This window comes from Apium graveolens, chromosome 4 (assembly GCF_009905375.1).
Source record: "Apium graveolens cultivar Ventura chromosome 4, ASM990537v1, whole genome shotgun sequence".
Taxonomy (NCBI): domain Eukaryota; kingdom Viridiplantae; phylum Streptophyta; class Magnoliopsida; order Apiales; family Apiaceae; genus Apium; species Apium graveolens.
The window spans coordinates 47,607,585-47,618,432 of record NC_133650.1 but is presented as its reverse complement, the minus strand read 5'-3'; the positions used below and the strand labels follow the sequence as shown (position 1 = coordinate 47,618,432).

The window sequence follows — 10,848 nt, the reverse complement described above, 5'->3', positions numbered from 1 at the left end:
ATTAACTCCATAATTAGCCAAAGAATCCACCTTCATCGTCAAAGCTTTAAGCTGAGTAGCTATAGCAGTAGCTGCATCTAACTCCAGAGTTCCTTCTACCTTGTCCTGTGATAGTCTCTGAGTAGGATTCTGGTATTCATTCGCAGCCATCAGTTCAATCAATTCATAAGCTTCATCATAGCTTTTAGCCCACAAGGCTCCTCCTGATGCTACATCAAGCATGGGTCTAGAAGTAGCACCCAAACCATTATAGAAGTAGTTAATGATCATCCAGTCAGGCATCCCATGGTGAGGACACTTTCTAAGCATCTCCTTGTAGCGATCCAAAGCCTCACATAAAGATTCTCCAGATTGCTGAGCAAATTAAGTAAGTGCGTTTCTGATTGCCGCAGTCTTCGCCATAGAAAAGAATTTATTTAAGAAATTTTGAGCAATATCCTCCCATTTGGTGATAGACCCTGGTGGTAGAGAATGTAACCAACACTTCGCTTTATCCCATAGAGAGAATAGGAAAAGCCTCAACTTAATAACATATTCAAAAACTCCATTGAACTTGAAAGTGTCGCAGATCTCGATGAAATCTCCGATATGCATGTTGGGGTCTTCTGTCGGAGAACCCTCAAATTGAATTAAGTTATGCATCATCTGAATGGTGCTCGACTTGATCTCAAAGGTATTATCCGAGATGGCTAGTTGAACAATACTAGACTGAATATCATTTATCTTTGGTTGAGAGTAATCCATTAAAGCGTTCGGAGTCCTTCTGGTTCTCCCATTGCAACAAGTGCTTCTTCTTCAACTTTCTCCTTGACAAGAACTTCCTCGAAAACTTCCTTAGCTACTACAACTTCTTCCTCAGCTTGATCCAGTGTTCTCTTACGAGACCGAGAATGCGTATGCATACACGCTCGCTAGAGTACCTGAAACACGACAAGGAAATAAGTAAGTAACAATGTTCGAGTCAATGAACTTTAATGACCACTGATGAAAAACACATAAACTAAAAATTAACCACGAGTCCCTAGCAGCGGTGCCAAAAACTTGTTAGGGCTAGAACACGCGCTAATATTCACGCAAGTATACGTGATCGCAAGTAATATAGAATTAATTCTAGTTCGTTCCAACAGAGATTGGTTTAAGTTAATTTTAATCAATGTACTTATGCAGCAATGGTATGGTTATTATCCAATGCTAAGACGAATAACAAATTGAAGTTGTTTAACTACTCTTAATTAAGAAATTATAATAAAGAACATTAACTAAGATAATTAAGGAGTGTTGAATACTAAATGACACCAACATGGGATTCTAACTTCATTAAGTACTTCATTCAATAGCCTTTTCGTTCTTAACCTTAGCATGCAATGGTGATGACACTAATCTGATAACACGAAACTGATAAACACCAACTTTTGTTGTACGAATACCATACTACCAGACATCCACAAAAGAGATAGAAGCTGCATAGACACCAATTATATTGAGACCCTATATATCTATAGAATTTGACAACATAACGGTTTAACGCACAAGTTATCTATCATGATTACATAAGGCAAGTAAGATGGTTAAAATTACCTACGAATCATGCATATCAATTACATGAACCTATGCTAGGATGGCAAGTTCTAAACCCCTATATTTACTTTCGCTTCATTAGAGATTAACACGATATCTTATAAGTTTGCGATGCTCATAAGACGAATAACCACAACCAATACTAGGATATCATACAATCACCACACACTAGGCATCAGAACAAATTAACTAAAGAAATCCATAAATAAATCCGGTAGAACCCCACGATAATGATTAGCCCATAATCGGACTCATCATCAACGTGGGTTCCGATAAAGGAATGGTATAATAAACGTAGTCTTTATACTGAATAAAAAATAAACCAAGTACGAAACAAGAGTATAGGTTCACAAGAAATAAAAATAGCATCCAAAGTTATAACTTAAAATAAAGAATCACAAGAATAAACTAGATCCTCTTCCCCTTGGTTGAATTGTGCTATACCGTCTTCTTACGCCTTCTCCTTAAGCTCTGGTTCATCTTGTTATGAAAAACGAACGTAAGGTTATGTTTATATAGCAGCCCATGCAGAGTAGAAGTCCATCAATTAGAATCACAAGAGAATCAGGATTCTTTTATCTCGACCTTGCACGGCCGCGCGCTTCAACATCGCGGGTGCGCTGAGTTTCTGTTCTTTGGGCGCGGGCGCGCGCTATCACAGTGCGGGCGCGCTGACTCTCTAGAGAAAACCCTGAATTCTTCTTTTCTTTTCGGTTTAAGTTGGCCTTTCCACGAGCAATCTTCTTGACACCATCCTTACACCATATAAGCATCAAAATAATGCCAAATCACCTGGATCTTTTATTTATGCCTGAAATGCAAAAACACTATAAAAATACATCAAATACACAAATAACTCGAGTACAAAATATCAATTCAAGCCTTTATTGAGCATAATAAGTGGACATAAATGCCACTTAACACTAAGCTTCCTACTTGCATGGACAAGTGCTAAGGCAAAATTTTCCAGGTTTGGTACCGAGTCCCTGTGTATTTGAGGACATGTCTCACATAGTACACTGATCTTTGGAGTCCTCTCTCTTCTGGGATGAGGACAGCAGAAATGGTCTTCAGTCCAACAGCTATGTAGAGTGAGAGAGGTTCCCAGAGCTCGGCTTTAGACAAAACTAGAGGGATCATAAGGTGCTTATTTACTTCTTCAAACTCTATGTTGTAGTCTGGGGTCCAATCTATTAATTTCTTATTTCATGCCCTCTTGAGTAGCTCGAAAAAAGGTAGGCATCTCTCTGCGAGCTTTGGGATGAACCTTCGCAGGGCTACGAGGCATCCTGATAGCTATTGGATGTCCTTCTATATTCTGGGGATTTTCATCTCCATGATTGCATTAATCTTCTTTGGGTTCGCTTCAATTCCTCTTTCACTAATCAAGAATCCGAGAAATTTTCCAGAGGGGACTCCGAATGCGAACTATTATAGGTTCAACTTCATGTTGTACTTCCTCAAGTTATCGAAGCATTCTTTAAGATCTCTGATATGATCCGGTACCGTCATGAACTTGGAGATCATGTTATCTATATATGACTCTATATTTCTTCCCAGTCGATCTTTGAATATTTGGTTCATCATTTTTTGATAAGTTGCTCCGACATTAATGAGACCGAATGGTGTCATGACAAAAGCATACACAGCCGGGGAGGCTGATGAAGGCTATTTATGCAATCTCCTTCGGGTTCATCTTGACTTGATTATATCCAGAAAAAGCATCCATAAAACTCAACATTACGTGTCCCGAAGTCGCATCGATCAGCTGGTCAATGTTGGGAAGGGGGTAGGAATATTTTGGGCATGCAGAGTTTAGTCTTGTGTAATCAAAACACATCCTCCACTTGCAGTTTAGTTTTTTGACAAGTACCATATTTTCTAGCCAATACGGATACTTAATCTCACAGATAACATCAGCTTTCAGGAGTTTCTCTATTGCCTGGAGCTTGGTGATGGCTGGTATTCCCAAGATCATGTTATATGATGAGGATGCAGTAATGACATAGAATTTCATGATATGGGATACCCGTTGTTGGGCAGTTCCGAACGTGACAGGAAGGTAAATTACTTCTTGAATAGGGATCATGGAGTTCCCGAAGCCATAAAGAGGGTCTTCAAGGTGGGGATCCATACGCAGGTGACCCAATCTCATCCTGTTGAGCGTGTGCTCGAAGTTTATGTTTTCGGATGACCCGTTGTCAACCAGATTCTCTTCACTTCGTTGTCTGCTATATCCAGGGTCACTACCGGAGCTTGATTATGCCCGGGGTCCAGTCCCTCGTAATCCGTATAAGAGAAATAAATTGGCTCATATTCAAAGGGTTGGATCACCATGACATCAATGTCCATGTCTGGGTTTCGAGGTGGTGAAGAAGTGCCTCAAAGTATAACATTTACCACGTGCTTCCCGGTTCTCGGGGCTTTTTCCTTATCAGCTGGATTTCTCTGGACATACTGGTTCATGTTTTCCTTTTTGATATGGTCTGATAAAAACTTTGATGGAGAAGCAGTTCTCAGTTGTGTGCAAGTGGTCTTCATGGTATCTGTAGTGTTTGTCCCTCGCCCTTTTCTCCGGGGGGGCAAGGAGGGGCTTTGGAGGATAGTAGAAAAGTTTACCCTTGACTTCTCTCAAGATGTCGGTCCGGGGTATTTTAAGGGGCATCCACTCGGGCTCTAATTTTGGCTCTCTCTTGTTACTTGGTTTCCTTCGCTCTTTTCAGGTCCTGAATAATATTAGTCCCTTAACAATATAGTAAGAATTACAGAAGGGGGGTTGAATGGAATTCTTGAACCTTTTCCTTAAAATAAAAATGTTCGAACTCGAATATAAATATAAGTGTATTGATTAGCACAGTGCGGAATAAAAACTTAAGTGAATCAAAACACAAGTAATTAAAAACAAGAGTCTTTAAAAACTTTCTGGTGGATTTAAACAATTCCACCAGAGATATATATTATATCGAGAGAACTCTCTGTGCAAGAATGCTCACAGCTGCTTACAAATATGAACTACTGAGAATATAGAGAAATGTTAATAATTCTGCTTACAAATGTTTCTCACTTTATGTATCTCAGATCTTAGTTTCTATTTACTACTTCTTGGTTTATATATTACCAAGATTACAAAGTCAAAAGACAGGATCATTATAAAAACTATCGGGTCTAATGCTTTGTTACTTTGTTCTCTATTACCCAGTTAATAGGCTTCCTCATTCCATTTACATACACTTCGACGCATGTGACCAGTTGTCACTGTCAACTGAAATTTGAATTCTTTATCCGTTGAGTACATGATCATCTGTCAACTTTATGGTCATCCGTTGATGGCTTCATTGATCATCCGTCGACTGCTATATTAAACATCCGTTGATAGGTATTTGATCATCCATCGATGGCTTTGTTAATCATCCATCGGTAGCTATTTTGGCATTTGACTTCAATTCATTTATGCAGAATTATAAGACATCATCTATGTACAATTAATCAACCTATTCTGCATATCTAGTTACAGTCAACATGACTTATATGCTACTACAGAATCTATACAAAGGTGTATGCAAAAATATGCTACAGACTCATTATTACATAAGCTACTCACTCGATGGATAATAAGTCATCATCCGTCGGGACTAAAATGATTTATCCGTCGGGACTTTAATCCTTATCCGTCGAGTGCTACATTATTTCACTAAATAAAATCTACTTAGGTGTTTTGTTTATGAAATCATCAAGTGCACAACATATGCACAACAATCTCCCCCAATTTATGTCTACTGGAATTTAGCCATAATTTAAGAGATACTTGATGATAACAAAACACCCTAAACATACAGCTTTAAAGAAAAGTAGATAATACTGAAAAGTGCTTCAAATAACAAAATGTACAAAGTTTAGCTCACAGTCATTTTCAAGATGCTCCTCTAGCCTGAGCAGATTTTTCTAGTTTCTTGAAGGTCTGGATCTTCTTCCAAGCTTTTTGTTGTTTTCATCAATCTGATTTTGGAGCTGCCTGTGGAATTCCAGTTCATTAGATTCTGAGAGATTTAGCTTTTCTTGCATTTCCAAGAGAGTCTCATTGCTGGAGATGCTCAATTGGTCTTCTAATCTGAAGAATCTTCTCACCCCTTTGTCATCTATGAACTCCATCAGCCAGTAGGGCCTTAGATGCACTCTTCTCCCTGTGTATGGGATGATAAGAGTCTTTGGGAGTGCATATTTAGCTTTAACACTCCTTAGTTCTTGAATCTTCTTCAATACTAGTCTTCTTGCAGTGATATTGAACCCAAAGTTCTTCTTGAAGGATGAATAAACTTTAATCAGTACAGTTTGGCTCTCTTGAAGAATCCTATGAAGTGGCCACTGAATCTCCTTTCCTCCTTTGTACTTGAACACTAACCTTTCAGGTAGGTTCCTGTATGCATTAATACTTCTTACTTCATCTAGTTCATCCATATAGAGGTTTAGATCAGAAAATTCTTTGATGTCACACAAGTACAAGTAGTCTCCCTTATTGACTTGGGGCTGAGCTTTAACTACAGACTTGGATTTTAGAGGTGACAGCTTCACTTTTTTGACTGCTCTTGACTTTATTCTTTTTGGCTTGCTAAGGAATGGTAGATTGAAGTCTGGAATTGGTATGTTCTCCCATTCTATTGGCTCATCCTTGGGCACAATAGGTTCACCATGAATATTCCTGTAGGGATCCACCACCCTTATTTCTTTAAATACCATAGAGGGCTATGATGCTTGAGTTGTGGCTGGTGTGGATTCCTTAGGAAATTGATCTTCCAATTCCTTGTCAACAATATCCAGTTTCCTTTTAGTTCTTTTAGCCAATTGCTTCTTTCTTGGAGATTTCTCCTGTTCTTCAACTTGCTTCCTTGATTCAGTTACTTCAGATGGTTGAGAGGGAATTTGTTGTGATGAATTTACAGCATGTAGCTTGGCTAAGATAGCAATCTGCTCTCTCTTTTATTTAACCTTTTTAGCATCTAGAGCAGCCTGCTTCTTTTCCTGCTTCAATCTAGCTTTTTCTTCTCTCTTTGCTTGAGCAAATTGAGGGTGTCCAGCCACCACACAAATTTCTTTCTCATTTCTGAAAATCTTAGCAATCCTCCTTTTAGAAACTGAATCAGCTGGATCTTTATAGAAGATAATTAATCTTGACAAAACCTTCTTCTCATCAGGCTTGGGTGTCTCATACACAGTGTCCAAGGGGTTCTTCAAGGATGATTTTGAGTAGTTTGCCCTTGGTTTAAGAATCATTTCAACCTTTGGAGACTTGATGCAGGAAGATTATCCTCTTTCCAGATAGTTCATGCTAATCTCATTCACACTAATTTGCTTGACTTGAGAGTGATGGATGGCTGACTTAACTGGCTCCTTGACAAGTTCGAATTTTTTCTGTATCTCCTCATCAATCTTCTTCCAGTTGACCAAACTCAACTTTTCTTTCTCAGCAACTTTCAAGTTAGCTACTGCTGCTTGAATCAGATCTATACCATCTGCAACTGGTGTCTTTGAGACAGTAATTGAAGGCACAATTACTTTACTGATTTGTATATGAAGTTGCTCCCCCTCACTTGGTCCTTTCTCCCCCTTTTTGTTATCATCAAGTTGAGGAGTCAAGCCTTGTGCTTTAGCCAGTTGCATTAGAAGACTGGTCTGAGACTGTTGATTTTGAAGAATGGTGGCCATAGAGTTTTCAATAACTTGAACTCTGTCCTCCAATTTGGCCAGCTTCTTTTCAGCATCTGATTCTCTTCTCAGTCTCAGGAGCAGATCCTGCATGGTACCATAGGGCATTATTGAATCCAGCTTCTCAGAATTATAGGTCTTCAAGTCAACTATATCCTTTTTGAGTTCATCCACACTCAGATTCTGTCTTAATTGCTGTAGCTTCATGAGATGTAGAGAATCTAGGTGGGCTTGAAGAATAGCCTTGGTACCAGCATTTGAGGTGTTCTGAATGGCCTTTTGGATAAACATAATTTGTTTGACTAAGGATACATTGAATTGTCCTGGTGTAGACTCCTTTGTCAATGCCCATTTAGGTAGATCTGGAATAGAACTTGGGCCTTCATCCCCCCCTAAGTTCATGCTTCCATCAAATGAAACAGAGCCATCATCATTAAAATTTACTCCAAGTTCTTCAGATGGCTCACCAGCTGTAGAAGGCATCAAATTAACAGCAGCTTTATCCCTTTGTAGAGATTCTGAAGTATGTACTAGATTTAAAGTCTTCTCTGCCTCCTCATTGCCCTGAGCAGCCAACAGTTGATAGGCCTACACAGGATGAGTAAAAGTGTCAGCATCCAAGGAAATGTTATCAATTACAGCTTTGTAATGTTGCTGAAATTGTCTTTCCTTTTCAGCATCATCCACAATCATTGACTCATGAGCAATGGCTGGATCCATCCTTATACCCTCCGTACCTGCTTTTCTCTCATGTTCTCTATTTTGTTGCATCAGGGTCTCACCCTGTCTCCCTACCCTCACACCCTCACCTTCATCTACTAAGGTGGGACTCATCTCACTCCCTTTTGCCAATCCTGAAGAAATGGATTGCAGATTTTCACTCATTTCCTCTCCTTTTTCCTGGGAGCAACCCATCCTCTCACTCAAAACACTCTGCTCTCTCAATCCTAAGAGTGACTGTACCACCATTAAATTTTCTGCACTAGACATAATTGAAGTTTGAAGTTGTGCAGAGATACTCGACGGATGAGTGATATCCATCGATTGAGTGGTTTTGCTATCCGACGGATAACTGCTGTTAGGCTTATCTGTCGGGATACAATCACTGCTCGACGGATGAGCAATATCCGTCGAGAGAGTAGAAATGAATGAGGTGGAAAGAGAAACTATTGTTGACTTTGTGCTGATTGAAGATATTTTAGGCACAGATGACACAACAGTTCCTGAAAGAATGGCAAGTGAGCCAACAAATCATCTAAAAGATGATGCTCACTTGCACTAGATTTTGGCTTCCCCAACAGAGTTAAAGAAGGGGAATCAGGGATTGATGTGTTTATCATATCAACATCTAGAGAATTTGTTGGTGAGTATGGTGTTTGGGGTGCTTCTATAACTAAAAATTTTGGCTGTGACTCCACATTTATTGGAGCCACATCAAACTGAACTTGAGAAGGTGCAGTGACTATCTTTAGCACCAGTTTGCACTGTGTTTGTATCCTGTGCATCCCCAGAGGTTTTAGATTTCTTCTTTCTTGTATAAGTTTGGGGTGAACTTGTGTCCCTAACCCTCTTGGCCTATGCTCTTGGTTGAGAGCTTTGTTCAATAACTACATCCTTTTGGGAGGATGCAGCTAGAAGTGAGCTTTTATCCTTTTTAAGCACTGCAGTTTGTTGGGAAACTGCAGTGTGGCTAGGATGGGATTCACTCAACTCTCCAACCTTATTCTTGGGGTTTCTTTGATGTTCACCCCTTCCCTCACCTGACTTTCCCTCCTTCACACTCCCCTCCTTGGCTTTTGTGGATTTTTCAACTGTCATCTTTTGAGAGATACCAGAGGGGGGTTTCTTTGATTTGGATTTGGAAATAGTAGTAGGTTTAGCAGCTTTGGTAGGCAACTGTTTGGTCATTGGCACAGTTGTCATAGCTACTCCTGAACTCAAAGAAATTATGGAGGTTGGAATAGTTGCAAGGATGGATGAACTTACCTCACTTACCTGAGGTGCCTGCATTACAGGAAATTAGAACATTGGCACATCCTTGTGATGATTGGCCCTGTTCAAATCTGCAATGAGCCTTCTCCCTTGAACCCAACAATCCAGTTTATTTTTAGGGTTCTCAAGCACAATCTCTTCAAAGAGGTGGTTAGCAAATAACATAAGAAATCTAGCATAATACACATTCTTACCTCTTTTAGCTAACTCACCTAATTTAAATCCTAACTCAAACAAGACAAGGTCACTGAATTTATAAAATTTATCTGTAACTAGCATATATAGCATGTTAAGCATGGAAATATTCACTGAATCAAAATTACTGATCTTTCCTGAGAAAACCTTTGTAACTACATCACACAAGAAACTTCACTCCTTCCTAAGACCCATTCTCCTAATATCACTCAGTTTAGAAGTAGGAAGTGCATAGTGCATGGAATTAAGCATATTTATAATATCAGTGTCATTGTGTGGTAAAGTTACATTGTTATCAGGAATTTTGAAACATGCTTTTATCACATCACTATTGATACAGAATTCTTTACCTTTGATGGTTAGAGTGATGGTCTTGTCAGTAGAGTTGTAGGTAGCAGTGGTCCACATCTCTTCAACAACTTCACAGAAGATTGTGGGTGATTCCAGCATGGCATAATTGAGCTTGCAATTCTTCATAAAGTCCATCATCTTGTGATAGTCATCCGATTGCCGAATACCCTTGTTAACTAATGCGGTGAAATTGTTCTTCTCATAAATGAACCCAGTTTGAGACATAATCTTTACAACAGGTGCCATTGTTTAGAGATTAAAAGCTTGAAGAGAAGGAGAGTAAGTGCTTGAGAGATAATTAAATTAGAGCAGTTGAATTTGAGAATGATAAAAGAAAACAATTTCAATAAAATAAGCTTTTATACTATCTCAAAAATAACTGATAAAGATAATAAAGTAAATAAAGTAACAAATAGAAATTGCCTAAAATAGCCGTTTAAAAATAAACTGTAAAAATTCCACCCATTATCCATCGTGTAATGCTTATAAACTGTAAGTATACTCGATGGATAATGTACAAGGAATTAACGGCTGAGATTAAGACACTTCGACGGATGAGGATAAACTGTTATCCGTCGAGACATAAAATATTCCAGAAAAGTAATTGATTTTTATATGCAAATTGTATGTCGACGGATGACCAAACTCGATGGATAAGGGTCATCTGTCGAAATGTAAATTTTGACTTAGCCAAAATTTCATCCAAGACTGAAAAATCAATTAAATTTCTGGCTGCATATCAACTTGCAAAATAACTCAGATAGATTCAAGAGTAATTAAGCATACCTAACTCACTTACCAACCTTGAAAAGGTGGATTCATCCAGTGGCTTGGTAAAGATATCTGCAAGTTGCTTCTCACTTGGAACAAAATGTAGCTCCACAGTACCATTTATTACATGTTCCCTTATGAAATGGTACTTGATATCTATGTGCTTTGTCCTTGAATGTTGTACTGGATTTTCAGTGATGGCAATTGCACTTGTGTTATCACAAAAAATTAGAATCCTCTCAACTTGCAAACCATAATCCA

The 10,848-nt window shown here is 38.8% G+C and overlaps 1 non-coding gene across 1 annotated transcript; it reads left to right on the top strand.

Annotated features, from left to right (window-relative positions):
- The first annotated feature begins 280 nt into the window (after positions 1 to 280).
- LOC141723119 (small nucleolar RNA R71) lies at positions 281 to 387 on the top strand. Its single transcript, XR_012576110.1, has one exon. It is a non-coding gene; the product is annotated as a small nucleolar RNA R71 (small nucleolar RNA).
- Positions 388 to 10,848: the final 10,461 nt, after the last annotated feature.